Source organism: Lygodium microphyllum, chromosome 15, assembly GCF_053477565.2.
Source record: "Lygodium microphyllum isolate KBCC chromosome 15, Lygodium_microphyllum_v1.1.10, whole genome shotgun sequence".
In the NCBI taxonomy this organism is placed as follows: domain Eukaryota; kingdom Viridiplantae; phylum Streptophyta; class Polypodiopsida; order Schizaeales; family Lygodiaceae; genus Lygodium; species Lygodium microphyllum.
The window spans coordinates 90,799,173-90,814,989 of NC_141149.1; the positions used below are offsets into that span (position 1 = coordinate 90,799,173).

The following is a 15,817-nucleotide window of genomic DNA, read 5'->3' on the forward strand; positions in this document are numbered from 1 at the left end:
AGTAGGTAAGAGTCCCTAATACTTGACGCGCTTTAGCAATCTCAAAGTGGACTTTTATACTAATCGTAATATGGATCAGGTCTTCTTTTTCCCTAATCCACAACAACCTCAATGGTGGTATGTCATTCCCATGACATCTAGGAGTATCCCCGTGTTTGCCAGAACCCCCGTACCGATCCTAGAAGAGACACCTTTAATAGCGGCAATGACAGAAGGCATACAAGAAACTAGGATGAACCGTCTGGAGAACCAAGACATCTCACCTATGGAGATAGAGGAGATAGAGGATGGGTTTTTTGAAAATGAAGTAGAATCCTCATTTTGTGGAGAATTTTGTATAGATCTCCCGGTGTATACTGAGCTATGTCAAGATGAGATTGTGGAACCCTAAACAAAGGTGACTCGATCAAAACGTTCCTCCCACTACATCAATGCTAATTTTTGCAAATCGGATAGGACAGTTTGTATGTTTTTGGAGTATGGTGTTTTATATTATCTAATTTTTATTATTATTTTAAAATGAATTCTTGCTAATTAAGTCTTAGTTTTATTATGTCTTGCAATTCATTATCTAATATTATTATTTTTCCTTGTATGTGCAGGTTTAGGATTTGGGCACGGACAGCAGGATGAGTCACGATTTTATAGATGACGACATTGACACGATGCTAGCACGTTTCTCATCGGAGCAGCTAGCAGGGGTCAGAGATAGAGCCAATGCACAGCTTTCCCATTCCATCTCAGCACGATCGGCAAACTGTAGACGGTCCGATGCTTCAGTCTCTAGTAGACGCAGTCGCAGGTCTCGCTTTGCTTCAGAGTCATGTAGTTGAGGAGGAGGCAGCTCCTATTGTGGGGATACACATGTAGTCTCTCCCACTCGCAATGCCACCAGGGAGTCGACGCCGTCTTTCATTGGCATGGCGGGCAGAGGTCTACTGCTCCCACTCCTTCACGCACCCCACCGATCACCCCTAGGGCCGACAAGAAGTACACGAAACCCACTCCTCCAGGTATGTATTTTCGCATCCTTTTTCACAGTAGCACTTATCAATTCAAGTTGTGTTTGACACATTTGTATTAATGTCATGAAAGTACCTGTTTGCAAAATCTTGTAGGTTACTCGTATCTCATTGATAAGGCCACTGGCCATTTATACATGAATGATGAGGGAAAAGCTGTCATCTCTAGGATGCATGAGTTGTGCCAACAAGTATTTCGGCACAACATTACAAACAAGTGGAAGGAGAACCCAGATGCCAACAAGGAGTACATAATCGATACATTGTATCGAGAGTTGCCTCAGCCCTCTAGCAATGATAGATTTTCGAGAGGGTGGATGATAATGCGTATGCATGATTATTAGTCGCATAGGTGGTCTGATGCACGCGAAGCAGTCAAGCAGGGCAAATCGAAGCTGGAGTGGCTAGATACAGAGGATTGGAGTAATCTCTAGGATGAGGTGACATCCACTCCAGACAAGTGGAAGCAGTAGAAGGACACAACAAAGGCGCGCTTGGACGCAAGATTGGTGCATCACCTTGGTAGCGGCGGCCACGCAACATTCCTGGCAGATTTTGTAAGTATTAATAGGGTAGAGTACTCTAATTTAATGACATCCATGTTGATGTATGTATTTCGAATATGAATCTCAAGTACGTTGTTTTTCAATGTTTGTGTTTCACAGCAAGGTTTTACGAATCGCGACCTGACTGCACTAGAGGTGACATACGGGGAGAAGCATGTCTTGAGTGCCCTGATCGAGAAGCTCTATACTTGCGGGGGACCGGTAAGTAGTAATAAATATCATTCCTAATTTGAGAAATCTGTCATTATATGTGAGTTTGTATTTGGTACTCACAATTATATATGTATTTGCTATTGCAGACTCCCTTCGGTATGCCATTATAGCGAGAGGAGTTTTTTTATGTGGATGAGTCGTAGAGAGGAGATTAGGCTACATAGGATTACTCCGCATCTTGTATTATATAAGGTCTTATGGTCTCTATCCTCCATATGTAATAGCTAAGTGTATATGATTCAGACTTCTATGTTGTAGCATGACTCCATATACACATCTCCATGTTATTTACCACATATTGATGTACAGGTGTATACATATTTGCTTTGTCGCAGTAGCACTTCTCAATTTAAGTTCTATTATTTTCTTTATCAATGCAGTGCATATTTGTGTTAATTAATGTCATGAAAGTACTTGTTTGCAAAGTCTTGTCATTATTTGGGATGGATTGTCTAACTTCTTTGACAGCACGAATTGTCTCTTAGCCCTGTGTGGCTCTAGCTGTGGCAGGGCTGCATCTTTAGTGCTACCACAAATTATTATTTTTTGCAACCGTCGGTATCAGCGTCGGAAAATAATTCTGCAATCATCGGTATTAGCGTCGGAAATTCCTTTGTAACCATCACTACTTTCGTCGCTAATTTCAGCGACGAAAATAGCGAGGCAAATAGCGACGGTTTTGTAACGACGCTAATAGCAACACTAAAAGTGACGACGGTGATATTTTTCATATATAAAGAAAACGTCGTTATAAATGTCGTTATAGCATGTATATGTTGGAGTGAGTGAAATGGGAAGGACCCTTTACGATGAAAGAGAAGTTTTAAAATGGTACTTATGTATTACGAGATCTAAATAGGAAAGCTCATAAATGTATGATCAATGGGTTTTATCTCAATAAATATATTTGCAAAATCCTGTAAATATGGATGTTATAAGTATTGTATATATAAGTAATAGAGTATATTGTTATGGTTAGAAGTTTTGGTATTCTAAAATTTAATGTTAATTGAGGAGTTTTGCATGATGGAAAGCCAACTGAGCAAGTGTGAGGGAGATATGTGCTTTGGAAGTTTAACATCTATAGTATGCTGCATGCAAAAATGTGGGATTGTAGAATGTGTAGAGGTTTTTTGGGGCTGAAATCTTTGAAACTTTACTATGATTTCTTTTAACAAGTTATAATTTGGAATTAAATCTATAATTTTTCTTCTAAATTTTTAGTAATCTGAGTTATGGATTAAAATTAGCAATTTTATACAAGTGTGACTTGATTGACAATATTTTAGAAGTCAAAGCATGTCTTTGTTAGATGTGGTTTGGATTGTCAAATAAAGATTTATTTACACTTAATGTTTGAAACCAACAAATAGACTAATCATGGTGTGTGAGAATCATCAATTGTGGACAAGTCATCATGTGTAGATAAACTAGACAAGTAATGTAAATGCTAATCATTTGACATTTCAATGATCACCCACAATGGGAATTGTGTCAATGGATGGCAGTCTTAACTAGTAGCTTGCTGTAACATGCCCGCTTATCAGCTGTCCAAGTATGTTTGAGCGGTCCATCGAGAAACGAATCTAAGCGTGGCCGCTCATGGCACTCCCATGGAATGTTTCAGGTTTTTTCGCTTAGGGTTTTCTAAGTCAGCCTCGCAATGAAACATTTGTGGCCAAAACCACTAGGATCGACCATAAATCTGGGTTCCTAGTTGTTAAGGTTTTTGGAAAGCATTCTAACGTCAGGTTTTGGATATCCTACTTTACACAGAGATACCCAATTCGAAGCAGACCCATGCTACACTTGGTTCAAAGAGAATGGGAAACAAGAGGGATGTGTTGCTCAACCTCTCTGCCCGTAGGGCATAGTCCCTTCACGGAAGTTACTATATGTATATCCTCTACATCATGTGCATTCAAGGCCTATTTATAAATATTATTATCTGTGAATTTATCATGAATAAAAAATAACCCTTTCCTATTCAATATGTGAATAACCCCCTTATATTACACCCTTCTGTGCATAAAAAATGTATAAAAATGGTATGTTAAAAATACATTATTTTGAACCAGTGTGATGCACACACATATTCATGAGTAACGTATCCGAGATAGTCACGTTCTGGTCCCCTAAAATGACATGAATCGGGTTCTAACTTAACAATACCTAAAGTCAAACGGCATTAATTCCTTGTGAGAAGCCTCCGAGTTCTCTAGGACTACCCTGCCGTAGGACGGACCCATCGGGGATTCCGTCCACTCCCTTCCCTTGATAGCTTTAGTTTTCTAATTAATTCCTACCACATTTATGTGCGACATTTAGAATTAGCTTTATTAATTAATCATTTTAGGAAACAGGGTTCATTCGCGTAATTTATAGCACAGACATGGAAACCAAACAAGCAATCCTTTTGACAAATAAGTTCCTTAACTTATCTTCAAGTTAATCTTTGTCTCCTACCCATATATGAGAATTATGTATTCCTTCTGTCCAACAGAAGTACATGGTCCAAATCACATGGCACTATAATTTCCATCCTTTATCTAGCATAGGATCTTCCAACGCCCTAGATGTTGGGCTCAAGGCAGCCTATAGCTCCATTTCGGACTCGCAAGGAGTGTCCAAAGCTCCACTAACCCCAAACGACCTAAGAGAGACACAACTTTCGTGGTTGGCCTTTTCACCACTCGACAACATAGCTCAAGTCTAGTCTTGTGACAAACATGTAAATCAAGCTTTCTACTATTCTCTTGAGCATAGTAGGCTCTTCTATCTCATCCCCAACATCAACACTCAACTTCACATTTTACTTCAATTGCATTGAAAGAGACTTAAATGCTATCACACCATACTTGGATAACATATCCAAGCCATATTTCCTTTGGGATAGCCATATACTATCTTCATATCTAATCACCTTAATACCAAGAAAGTACCTTAGTTTACCCATTAACCCTCGAAATGACACAAGGTGCAAAAAAGGCTTAAAGGAGTATAAGAAGACAACCCATTGGAAAAACTATTGGAAAAGGAAGACCAAGAAGTGTGGGATTTTTTAGAAAAATCAAGAATAAGGTGCCCAAGAAATAAAGTGATTTTTTTGTAAGAGAGCACTAGGCTCCCTCTTGTGCAAGTTGTAAATGAAAAGACACGTGTTAAAGATCCATGAGAATAAAAAAGAATAGAAAAAAAAGTGAAAAAGGAGACCAAGGTTGGATGGTTGGTCATGCAAATGGGATAAATGCCCAAGGGGAGAAGGGCATGCATAAAAGTGAAAAAGTGAATGGATAAGCTCATTCTTGGTGTGTTTGCAAACTAGCTCTCTTCTTGTTCTTGTTATTGCTTCTTTCTTGTGCATGAGAGAGAGACTGTGTGTGTGTGTGAGAGGGAGAGTGTGAGTGTGAGTGTGTAAGAGTGAGGGACCATGGAGAAGCTCTTTTTATCCTCTCTTATTCTTCTCCTTCTTCTCTTTTCTTTTCTCACGTTGTCAAGCATTTTTGCAAATATTGAAAACCCCTAGTTAGGTTTGGTTTTTGTTAGTTTAGTTGTTTGCATAGCAGTTTGTGTTGTCATTTCATAAGTGGATTTCTTGTGTTTGTTTAGCTTAGGATTTGTTTATTTCATTTTGTTTGATTTTTTGAGTGTGAAGCTTGATAGCCTTGGTCAAGTTTGGTATTTTTTGGACAGGTTGAAGCTGGAGTTTGCTAGTAGTTGTCGAACATTGTGGAACAAGGTTTGTTTTCTTACAAGACTCTTGCACATCATATAGATTATGGATTCACGAGCACTTCACGTTGCACTTGTTGATGCACTGCACTCGGGGATCATCTCTTGAATTGTTCAAATACTTCTTTGCCATGGGTTGGGATTATGTACATTTTGCGCCATCGTTGAGCACTAGCATAATATGAGGCCCGTTGTAGCTATATGCAATAAATCTTGGTTGCACGTGCACATGAGAGAGCACCTATCATTAGCACGCACATTTCTTACACACACGATATTTGGGATATTCATCACCAAGTTAGGAACCCTTGGTTGAGTGTGTAAGGTGGTTGGGGGAATTAGAGGGTCGTGAAGGACACCGCCAATTGTGAGATGGGTTGTTCTTATTTAGCCAACATCTTGAGGACCATTATTTTCTTGAGTGTTTATGAGAATCTGGGTGGGTGGAGCGTAGTTTGATATCTTTTCTTCCTGCTAAGTGTTGAGAGGTGAGGTTAAGGATTTAAGTATTGAATGAACTTTGTTTGCACTTTTCACGATGCATGAGCACATGTAAATAGGCTAGGTATAATTTCTTTAGTGCATACATAATTTTCCTGTGAGCATTGATTGATTGGTCGCATATGAGGGATCCTACATTGCACATTTCTCAAATCATGAATGACTGGGTACAAAGTTCATTTCAAAGAGCATATTTTGTTGCTAAGATACATTGCATTGAGAGGAAATAGGTACATGAGAAGGTTACAAATCTTGTCTGCTATGCTTAAGGGATCCTAGAAGAATATATAAGAAATATAAAGTTGGAAGGTATTGAAGATCTTATAGTTGAGCTTGACGTTGTTACACGTGAGTGGCAGTGTTCATTTTTGAAGGTTGCACAGCCCTTCTGGGCCATTATTGACCTGCTGGAGAATCCCAAAATATTGCAAGCAATGCATTTGAAGGTGAGAAGAAAAATTTTGCCCTTCTTGGAGAAAGGCGGAATTCTTCTAGCGCTGCATTCGAAGGGCAAATTTTTTCCAAAAAAAATAATATATTATATTATAAATAAATTTATTAATCTTGTAAGTTGTAACTAGTAACTACTACTATCGGGATTCGGGATTTGGGTTACTACTAACTACTAACTTCTAAGTTCTAACTAGTTAGTATTATGTATATCTATTATCCATAGACTATAGTCTATAGATAAGAGAAAATCAAAACCCTCCAGGCTCCGCCTCCAGGCTCCCGAGTCCCGAGTCCCAAGTCGTTACAGCACCTCGAAACCCTCTCGAGTCTCGACTCGCCTCACCTTCTTGAAAGCGACAGCCTACAGGTACAGCATCTCTCATGAGTCGTGACTCGTAGGCTGTAGCCTGTAGCCCATGTGGCGTGGACGGTGGGATTCGAGCCCCCCTCGCCAACCTGTTACCGACGCCGGCGGCCATACCTCCATCCTCCAGGCTCCGTTGAGTTCGGACTCCGGAGTCTGGACTCTGCACTCTAGGAGTCTAGAGTCCACAGGCTGCGCCGTTGCAGCCTACCTAATACCCACCGGGCCACCAGTGCCACCTAGAGGCTAGAGCCTGGCACTTTAGTCTTCAACTCGTAGCCTGGACCGTGGACGCCACTGGACTCTGGAGCCTGGAAAGAAAGGATTCAAGGAAGGTCCCGACTCCCGCCGCCACCCGGACTCCGTGTTCTGGGCCCTGCCACCTGGGGATGCCCATTGCCAATGCCACAGTGCCCCACCAGTGACCAGTGTCACTGCCCAAGAGCCAGCGGCCCAGCCACAGCCCGCCACACAACGTGACAGGCTATCGCCTGCAGGCTGCAGGACTCAGGAGGCTACAACAGCCGCCGCCCAGGGGCCCGTCTTGCAAGGATGTAAGCTTGCATACATGATACAGGTCAGGACTTAGGACAACTCAGGAGTTTTGACTTCCTATTCCTAAGTTCCAACTTCCTACTTCCTAAGTTCCTAGTACTATTCATGTTATTGCTTAAGTCTTATAAGTTATATCATTTGTCCAATATAAGAAATGTTTTTTTGAAGCTAAGGTTAAAGAGACTAGTCACTAGAGTAGTTCTTGACACTTGTAAAAGCTTGTTAGCTTTTCTATAGCCGAAGATGCTAGCTTTAAAGCTAGCAAAAGCTATCCATTTTGATTTGGATGTGCTGAGTCTATCCTTGGAAAGAGAGCAATGAGCATTGATGCTTAGAGTGCCACACTACCATGGATTTTTTTCTTTTTTTCTATCACGAGTTAGGAGTCAAAATTAGTCAAAAGTAATGTAATTATTATATTGGAAGTTGGAAGTTGGAAGAGGTATTGTGGTCTTCAAGCATAAATGGAGATTCAGTTTTTGATATGTCTTTGCCTTGCAGCCTGCAGGGTAGATTGATATTGGAGACTAGAGTATACCATCTAACTTTAAATCAAGTCCTATTCATCAAAACTTTGAGTAGGTATGAGTTTAACATTCTATCAATTTTTAAATCTCAAGTTTTAAAGATTGCTAGTATTTGCCACTACCATCTAGAGTGTCTAACTTTAGCATGCCTTTACTTTTTGCATCCATATTATAGACATGGGTCATCCTAAGAGGGATTTGAGTCAGTTGACTCTATCTCTAGCACTTGCTCGAAAGAAACGGGTTGCTCAAGGAGATTCCATGCTTGTAAGTGCCTCATCCATTGCACCTCCATCCACATCTGACACACCTACTACATCTACTCACATAAATGTGAGTTTGGATCTTAACATGCCTATAGGGGAGGCAAGTGAAAGTGTGGATTCTTTTGATGATGCTATGAGAAGTCTTAATGGGGTAAGAGAGCAATATGTTGCTCATGTAGACGCTACCCTAGATTATGAGGGTAGTGCACCTCAAAAAGTGAAATATCAACGCTCTTACAAAGAGCACTGGAAAACATATCATCCATGGAGTTATTCATTGCACGATGCTTATGGTAAAGAAAGGATTTTTTGTAGCTATTGCATACAATTTCGAATGAGTAGTGCTTTTGCTACTGTTGGGAGTACAGTACTTCAAAGGCCATCATTACAGACTCATGAGAAATCGAAAGAGCATGAGAAGGCTGCATTTCTATGGGTTGAAAAAGAAAGGAAATCTATGGTGCCTATGAGCTTGCATCTTGAAAAGATGGATTCTAATGCAACAGATAAAAAGGTATCTCGTATAAAAGTGCTTTTGAAAGTTTTGTATTTCATTTCCATTAGGGATAAGGCTTTGTGTGATTTTCAAAAGAATGTTGAGGAATTGGCATTCCTTGGAACACCAAATGTTCCTATTGAGAATTGTTATGCATCCTACCTTTCATACACATCTTCTTTGCTTTTCTTGGAGGCATGTTATACGCACTTTTATGAGATGGTTAAAAGTGAAATTACTGAGAGTCCTTTCTTCTCATTGATGGTAGATGAAAGTACATATGTCTCTAATGACCATCATATGATTGTGTGTATAACATATTTGACAAAAACTGGTCATGTATGCAATCGTTTCATTAGGTTGCTTCATACAAGAAATGGAACTGCAGCTGCTTTATATGATGCACTTTCAGAGTTCTTATGCATGTATGGTTTATCAAAATCAAAATTAGTGGGGTTTGCCACTGATGGCTGCAGTGTTATGATGGGCATTGAGAATGGATTGGTTGCACGTTTTGCCAGAGATGTACCTCATTTGGTTGGAATTCATTGCATTGCACATAGAGATGCTTTGGCAGTAAAAGATGCATTGGGTGGATTTCCTATTTTTGATGTTGTGGAAAAGGCAGTAAAGAAGGCTTACAAATGGGTGAATAGCTCTTATAAGAGACATGAAGAGGTAAAGGACCTTGCTTCAGAGTTTCATCTTTCAGCCCATGAGATTTTGAGAATGCATGACATTCGTTGGTTATCACGTGGGCAAGTAACAAAGAGGATGGTAACTTTGATGCCAATGCTCTTGCGAATTTGGAAGCGAGAGAAATGTGATTTGTACACCTCCTTTACCTCTTTTAAAGTTTAGTTTTTTCTTCATTTATTGACAGATGTACTTCATCATTTGAATGTTTTGAACAAAAAGTTCCAAGTTGATCATGTGGATATTACCACAATTGGCACGGAGCTTGTGACTACAATGGATATTCTTCAAGCTTGCTTTCTTGCAGGTGAGTTTGGTAGAGGTGCTGAGCATATTACTCAGTTTTTCGGGCAAGTGAAAGATGGTTACATGGTGTTTCAAAAAGGCACACAACTGATAGATAAGCATACATTGCATATCAATGTCTTGGGAAATAAAGATACAGCCAAGGATCTTATCACATGGGATGCTTGTATTGATGTTGGAAGACAGTTTCTTCACAGTGTGATAACTTCATTGCATGCTCGATTTCATGACTTGGAGCTTTTTGAGGCTACCAAAATCTTTAGCCCTAGAGACTATCCAGAGGATGTACGTGGTATTTTCAACATGGGTGCTATATGGATTAGACCATTGTTGGAAAAGTTTGGAGATATAGTGAATGTGAATATGTGTAAATTGCAATATGAAGAGTTCATGGCAAAACTGAAGGGAGCATGTCCTGGAAAGAGTATGCATATGGCATGGCAGTTTTGTGCACATGATATTGAATGGGATCAGTCTTTTGGTGAGATGAAGAAGCTTTGGCGTGCTTGCTTGGTTATTGTTGCAAGCACAGTCAATTGTGAAAGGGGATTCTCCAAGATGAACCGGGTCAAGTCAAATGACCGGAATCGATTGAGCTTGGAGAATGTTAACAAGCTTATATTTCTTTCTTACAATGGCACACGAGACCCAAGAGAGGTAGATTGGGACGCGATCTCATGTACTTGGGATAGCTTGAAAGCTCATCGGGATGTCGATATCCATACCACAAGTTAGATAGTTGTGCTCTCAGTATTCGATCACTTGTATGGACTATTCCAATTTCTTTTCTTTATTGACTTGAGATTTGAAAGTTGTTATTTTGCATACAATTCAAATAAAAAGATATTAACATTGTTGTTAAAGCTTGTAAGAATGCAAAGATTTATGTCTCATATATTACTTTGAAGTTTCTTGCCAAAGATACATGAAAATAGACTTGATTACATAGTTCATCTAGGTTGGATAGTAAAGGCTATATCAATGATTCATAAAAGAGTTGATTAAATCGAATATGTATAATAAAAATTGAAAGGAAAAATTGTATTGTACATGAATTAGAATTTTACCGTTGTTAAGTGATTTTGATTAAAAAGCTTCCTTACACAAACTTTAGATTTTGAAAGGTAATATTTATTGCACACATCATTAGAAGGCCATGTTTTCAAAAGAGACCTTCAAGTCGAAGGGCAAGATCATAGAGCGACCTTCAGGAGAAAATATGGACTAGCCTCAAAACAATTAAAACCTAAATTCGGGTAGAGCATCACACAACCACAACACAACAAAAATACCAACAATTCGAAAACAAACCAAATGAAATATATTCTCGTACCTTAACAACCTTGAGGCAACGCTCGACACCACAAATCTAAATTCTTCAACTTCTAATTTGGCATGACAAGAGCTCACTCTAGCATGCGACCCTCCACTCTCCTCTCTCACAAAATAAAATTGTAATCAAGGGGGAAGGCCCTTAAGTCTCCTCTTTACCTCCTTATAGTTTTTTCATCTACACTCACACGTTAAGTTTTAGGCTTTTGGCCTTTGCTTCCCAAATAAGCTTTAAAATCTAAAATGTTTTAAACGAAGATAACTCATAAGATTTAAGGCTTTGAGAAGCTTTTCACAAAGTTTTTTTTGCCTTTTCATTCTCCTCAATCGTCATCCTCACGCTGTGGAATTTGCGTTTTAGGATGATGACAAATCTGTGTGCTATCCATAATTCCCTGGGGTCTACTCTTTATTATTGTTGACCTTTAATCAGGATGTCATTATTGCACGTGCTCTTTGTTGCCGACGAATTTTGTTTAATCACGCCCCATTCCCTACGTTAAGTACGCCGTCTAATGCAATGCCATCACATGCAAACCACCTGCGGAATTCGTCTATCAATTGCCATTATGGCTTGTTAATTAGCAAAACCGCCATGTCAAATGTACTTTCATAAAGGCTCCCTATCCTCATGAAAATGATTGCCATCCAAATCCGTCATCTTTTCTATTATTGCATGTGTCTTCAATCAAGTCTCTGCATCCCATCTTTAGCAGCACCGCCATATTAGCTCATCATTTTTTCTGTTGTTCCCCTGCTGCTCCCCTGCATCATAAAAATACAGAATCTTTGCTTTCTTCGCCATTTTCTCTGCAGTAATGCCAGTCGCCAAATCTTGTGATGGTGACACCTTGATTAATGTCAAGCCACTTTTTAATAGGCCATCATCTTGCTTGTCGTAATCACCAAATATTGCTTGCAATGTTTCCGTATTTACTACGATGCCTGCTTTTTAGTCTTTCAGAATGCTGCCACTTGGCTTGGCCATAATGGTCATCTTCTTTGCGAAAAACATGCCATTACATTGTATTTTAAAATGCTACCATCCTTCCCTGCGCTCCAGATTATGCCATCTTGTCTACGTGTTTTGTGTCTCAGCGAACCTGTACATCCAGTCATTAATCAATGTTATATGTATTGTTAGCATATTGTGAAATGCCATTTTGTTAATGACATGCCACCTTGCCAAGACCAATCAAATCGCCATCCTCAATCCGTCATCTTTGAGTCAACGATCCTGTAGGATTTGCTATTATTTATGTTAATATTGCCTTTGTCAAATCCCCTCCATGGATAGATATTCCTTCAAATGATTTTTCAGCTTTACTTCGTGAAAACACTGATTGTCTTCTTCTACTCTATCCAAACCATTGACCATAGAAATAACCACTACGACCTCTCTCCTCACTCACATGAACTACAACTTCATCAAAATTTTTGTGTTGAATTTGCAGAGGTGCTTTTGTTCTCACAAATCTTAAGCTTATCTTGCTATTTTCAAGAAGCATATCTTCATCATATTTTGCTCATGCATTGTGTCCTAGCAAGAATATGCTTTGAAATAATACACCGTGCTCAATCAAACATGATTAGAGAAGAGATGGAACATCAAATCCATGCTATGCAACCATTTAAGCGATGCTACACACAAAAATAATGTATGCATTGAAGAGATTGTGCCTAGACTATCTACATGTGCTAGTGCGTCATGCATTATGCAAACAGAAATCCTTGATTATTTAAATCCTTAGCCTCACCTTTGAACTCTTTGCAAGAAAATATGTTATACTCCGCTCCACCCAAATTCTCACAAACACTCAAGAAAATGATGGTCCTCAAGATGTTAACCAAGTATGAACAACCCATCTCACAATTGGTGGCGTCCTTCATGACCCTGTAACTCACCCAACCACCTTACACACTCATCGAGAGGTTCCTAACTTGTGATGATCATCCCAAATATCGTGCATGCAAGAAATGTGCGTGCTTAATGATAAGTGCTCTCTCATGTGCACATGTATCAAGGATTTACTGCATATAGCTCCAGCGGGCCTCATGCCGTGCAAGTACTCAACCATGGTGCAAAACGTGCGTAATTCCAACCCATGGGATGGAAGTATTTGAATAATTCAAGAGACAACCCCGAGTGTAGTGTATTAAAAAGTGCAACATGAAGTGCTCATGAACCTATAATCCCCGTGATGTGCAAGAGAATCATCACGGAAACATACCATGTTTCACAATGTGCAGCAGCTTCTAACAAACTCCACTTTCAACCTGTCCAAAAAAATACCTAGCTCCACCAAGGCTATCAAGTTTCACACTCAACAAATCAAACAAAATGACACAGAAAATCCTAAGCTAGACAAACACAAGAAATCCAATTACAAAACAACAAAACAAACAGTCACGCAAACAACTAAGCTAGCAAAAATCAAACGTAACTACAATTTGACTAGAGGGTTTTTTGTTTTTAAAAAATTGCTTGACATAATTAGCCTTTTCTCTAGTTTGGAAACATTCATGTGCAGCAAATGTTCTCATAAAATGATGCAACATTTATGAGCCAATGAAAAATTGAATCCAACTCTCCATCTCTGAGTTCTTCAAACTCATAAATCAAATAAAACCATAACATACCATTCTCAGACAACTTCTCGATAAGCACCCAAAAGTATTCTAAAAATTTCTCTTTAAAATCCTCAAATTTTTCAAATCCAAAGTTCTTAAAATAGCTCATATTGTCAAAGCAAAATATCTCAATACCTACAATGACAATCCACATACCCTTCCTGCTAGGTCGAATCAAACCTCTATTTAGTAATTCCTCAACTTGACTCTGGATTTCTTTTTGCTCTATCTGGTTATGCCTATATGGTGCTTTGCAAGGTGGTTGTGTGCTAGGGATCAAATCTATCTTATGGTCTTCTGGACGTGAAGGAGGTAAACCAGGTGGTAAGTCTTCTACAAAACAGTCCTTAAAATATGCAAGAAATTCTTTATGCCTAGGGTGCATATGATTTTCTTTTACTTGCAATTCATTCACCCAAATGCGATAAGATTTACTACTCTTGCATAATGCACGTTTAGCTTGAGTATGCGAAAGCAGTGGAAAAACATTAGATGCATGCATATCATATAATATAACAGATTTTCCTTGAAAATTAATATTCATTGAGTGTGTGGAATAATCTATATCTGGATTATGCTGGTGTCGCCAAGGCATACCTAAAATAATGTCACTCGACTGTAATGGAACAACTAAGAAATTTCTTCTTTCAGTGTATGGACCAATTTGAATCTCTAAATCTTGCACTTTCTGTGTACCATTATACCTAGTGCCTAAAAATGCAGCTTTTATGCGATAATGCGTAGGTACAGTCTGTAATTTCAATTCCTTTACCAATTTTGCTGAAATAAAATCATGAGTACTACCATCATCATGCAAAATAGTATTTTCCTTTCCATACACCAAACATTTCATAGTCAATAAAGAATGTGGAGTAGGCATACCTGGTAAAGTATCGGAAGTAGTAGTAGTGTCGTCCTCATCTTCAGTGAAATTAGGCATATTTTCATGTTCGTCTTCATCCATGGCTCCAAGATAGTTGATATGAGCTGGTGGTTTCTTGGAATGATAATTTGCTGCTAAATGTCCAGGCTGGTGGCATTTATAACATACTATTGGCTTGGCTTTGGTTACATTGTTTGCAATGGCGGGAAGTCTAGGTACATTTGGATTTGGCTGTGGAATAGGCTTAGGATTTTGATTGACATTGGATGGTAATGCAGGTGGTTTTGCCCAATTCTTGCGGAAAGATGATGAAGAGAAACGACCTAGATTAAATATTCTAAAATTGGAATTGAATTGTTTAGATCCATAATTACCATTGGCTTGGAATTGCTGTGGTCGTCTGTCTCTACCGCGTAGCTTATCTTCAGTATCGTGAGCTAGTGAAATGGCGTCTTCAAGAGTAGCAGGCTTGAATATGTTAACTTCAGCGTAGTAATGCCCAAGGAGTCCAGACATATACTTTCGCTTATGTGTCGCCTCCGGTACATCTTCAAGCATGCGTAGTTGGAGGAGTGCATTCCAAAAACGCTCTGTATATTGAGGTATAGGCTCACGATCCCGTTGCTGGAGAAGATCCCATTACTTGATAGCTTTCTCATGAAATTGTGGTGGAAGGAAGTTCTGCATGAACTTCTTCTTGACATCTTCCCAAGTAGCAGGACATTCTATGCTCTTGCATACTACAATCCACCAAAGTGATGCTCTGTCTACCAAATGATTAGTAACACACTTGATTTTATCTTTTTCTGCATAGGTTTCCTCATGGAAATAGTCATCAAACTGACTAATGAATGCCAGAACAGTTTTTCCTTCTCGTATGCCATTGAAAGTACGAAATTTGAAACTTCGTTTACTTATCTTTGATTCCTTGCGAATGGTTTGAGCTTCAAGAGTGGCATCGATGGTACGTCGAATCAAATCTTCAGCTTGAGGTTCTTCTTTGTCAGTAGACGCTCTTTGTAATTTTGCCAGTTGTGCTTGCAATGTTACCTAGCCCTTCGTTCTTCTTCCAATTGCATCATGATTAAGTCCAGCTTTTGCTCCATCATAGGTTCAGGTAGGTCGTCTTCAGCCATAAGATCATCCATATGTGGTTCCGTCATCCTGAAAAACTCAAAAGACCTTTCTCACTCAAAATCAGGTTAGCGGGATGAGCGTAGCTCAAATTCGGGGTTACAAGGCTTATGTGTTTTGGGTATATCTTTCTCAATTTT

At 39.2% G+C, this 15,817-nt stretch overlaps 1 long non-coding RNA gene across 3 annotated transcripts in view; it reads left to right on the forward strand.

Annotated features, from left to right (window-relative positions):
• Window positions 1–6,773: 6,773 nt before the first annotated feature.
• Window positions 6,774–15,817, forward strand: part of LOC148024754 (uncharacterized) — a 53,883-nt gene continuing 44,839 nt past the window's right edge. For all 3 annotated transcript variants that reach the window (XR_015693257.1, XR_015693256.1, XR_015693258.1), the window contains exons 1-2: window positions 6,774–7,428; window positions 7,908–7,988. This is a non-coding gene — a long non-coding RNA (uncharacterized LOC148024754). The remainder of the gene's footprint in view (window positions 7,429–7,907; window positions 7,989–15,817) is intronic.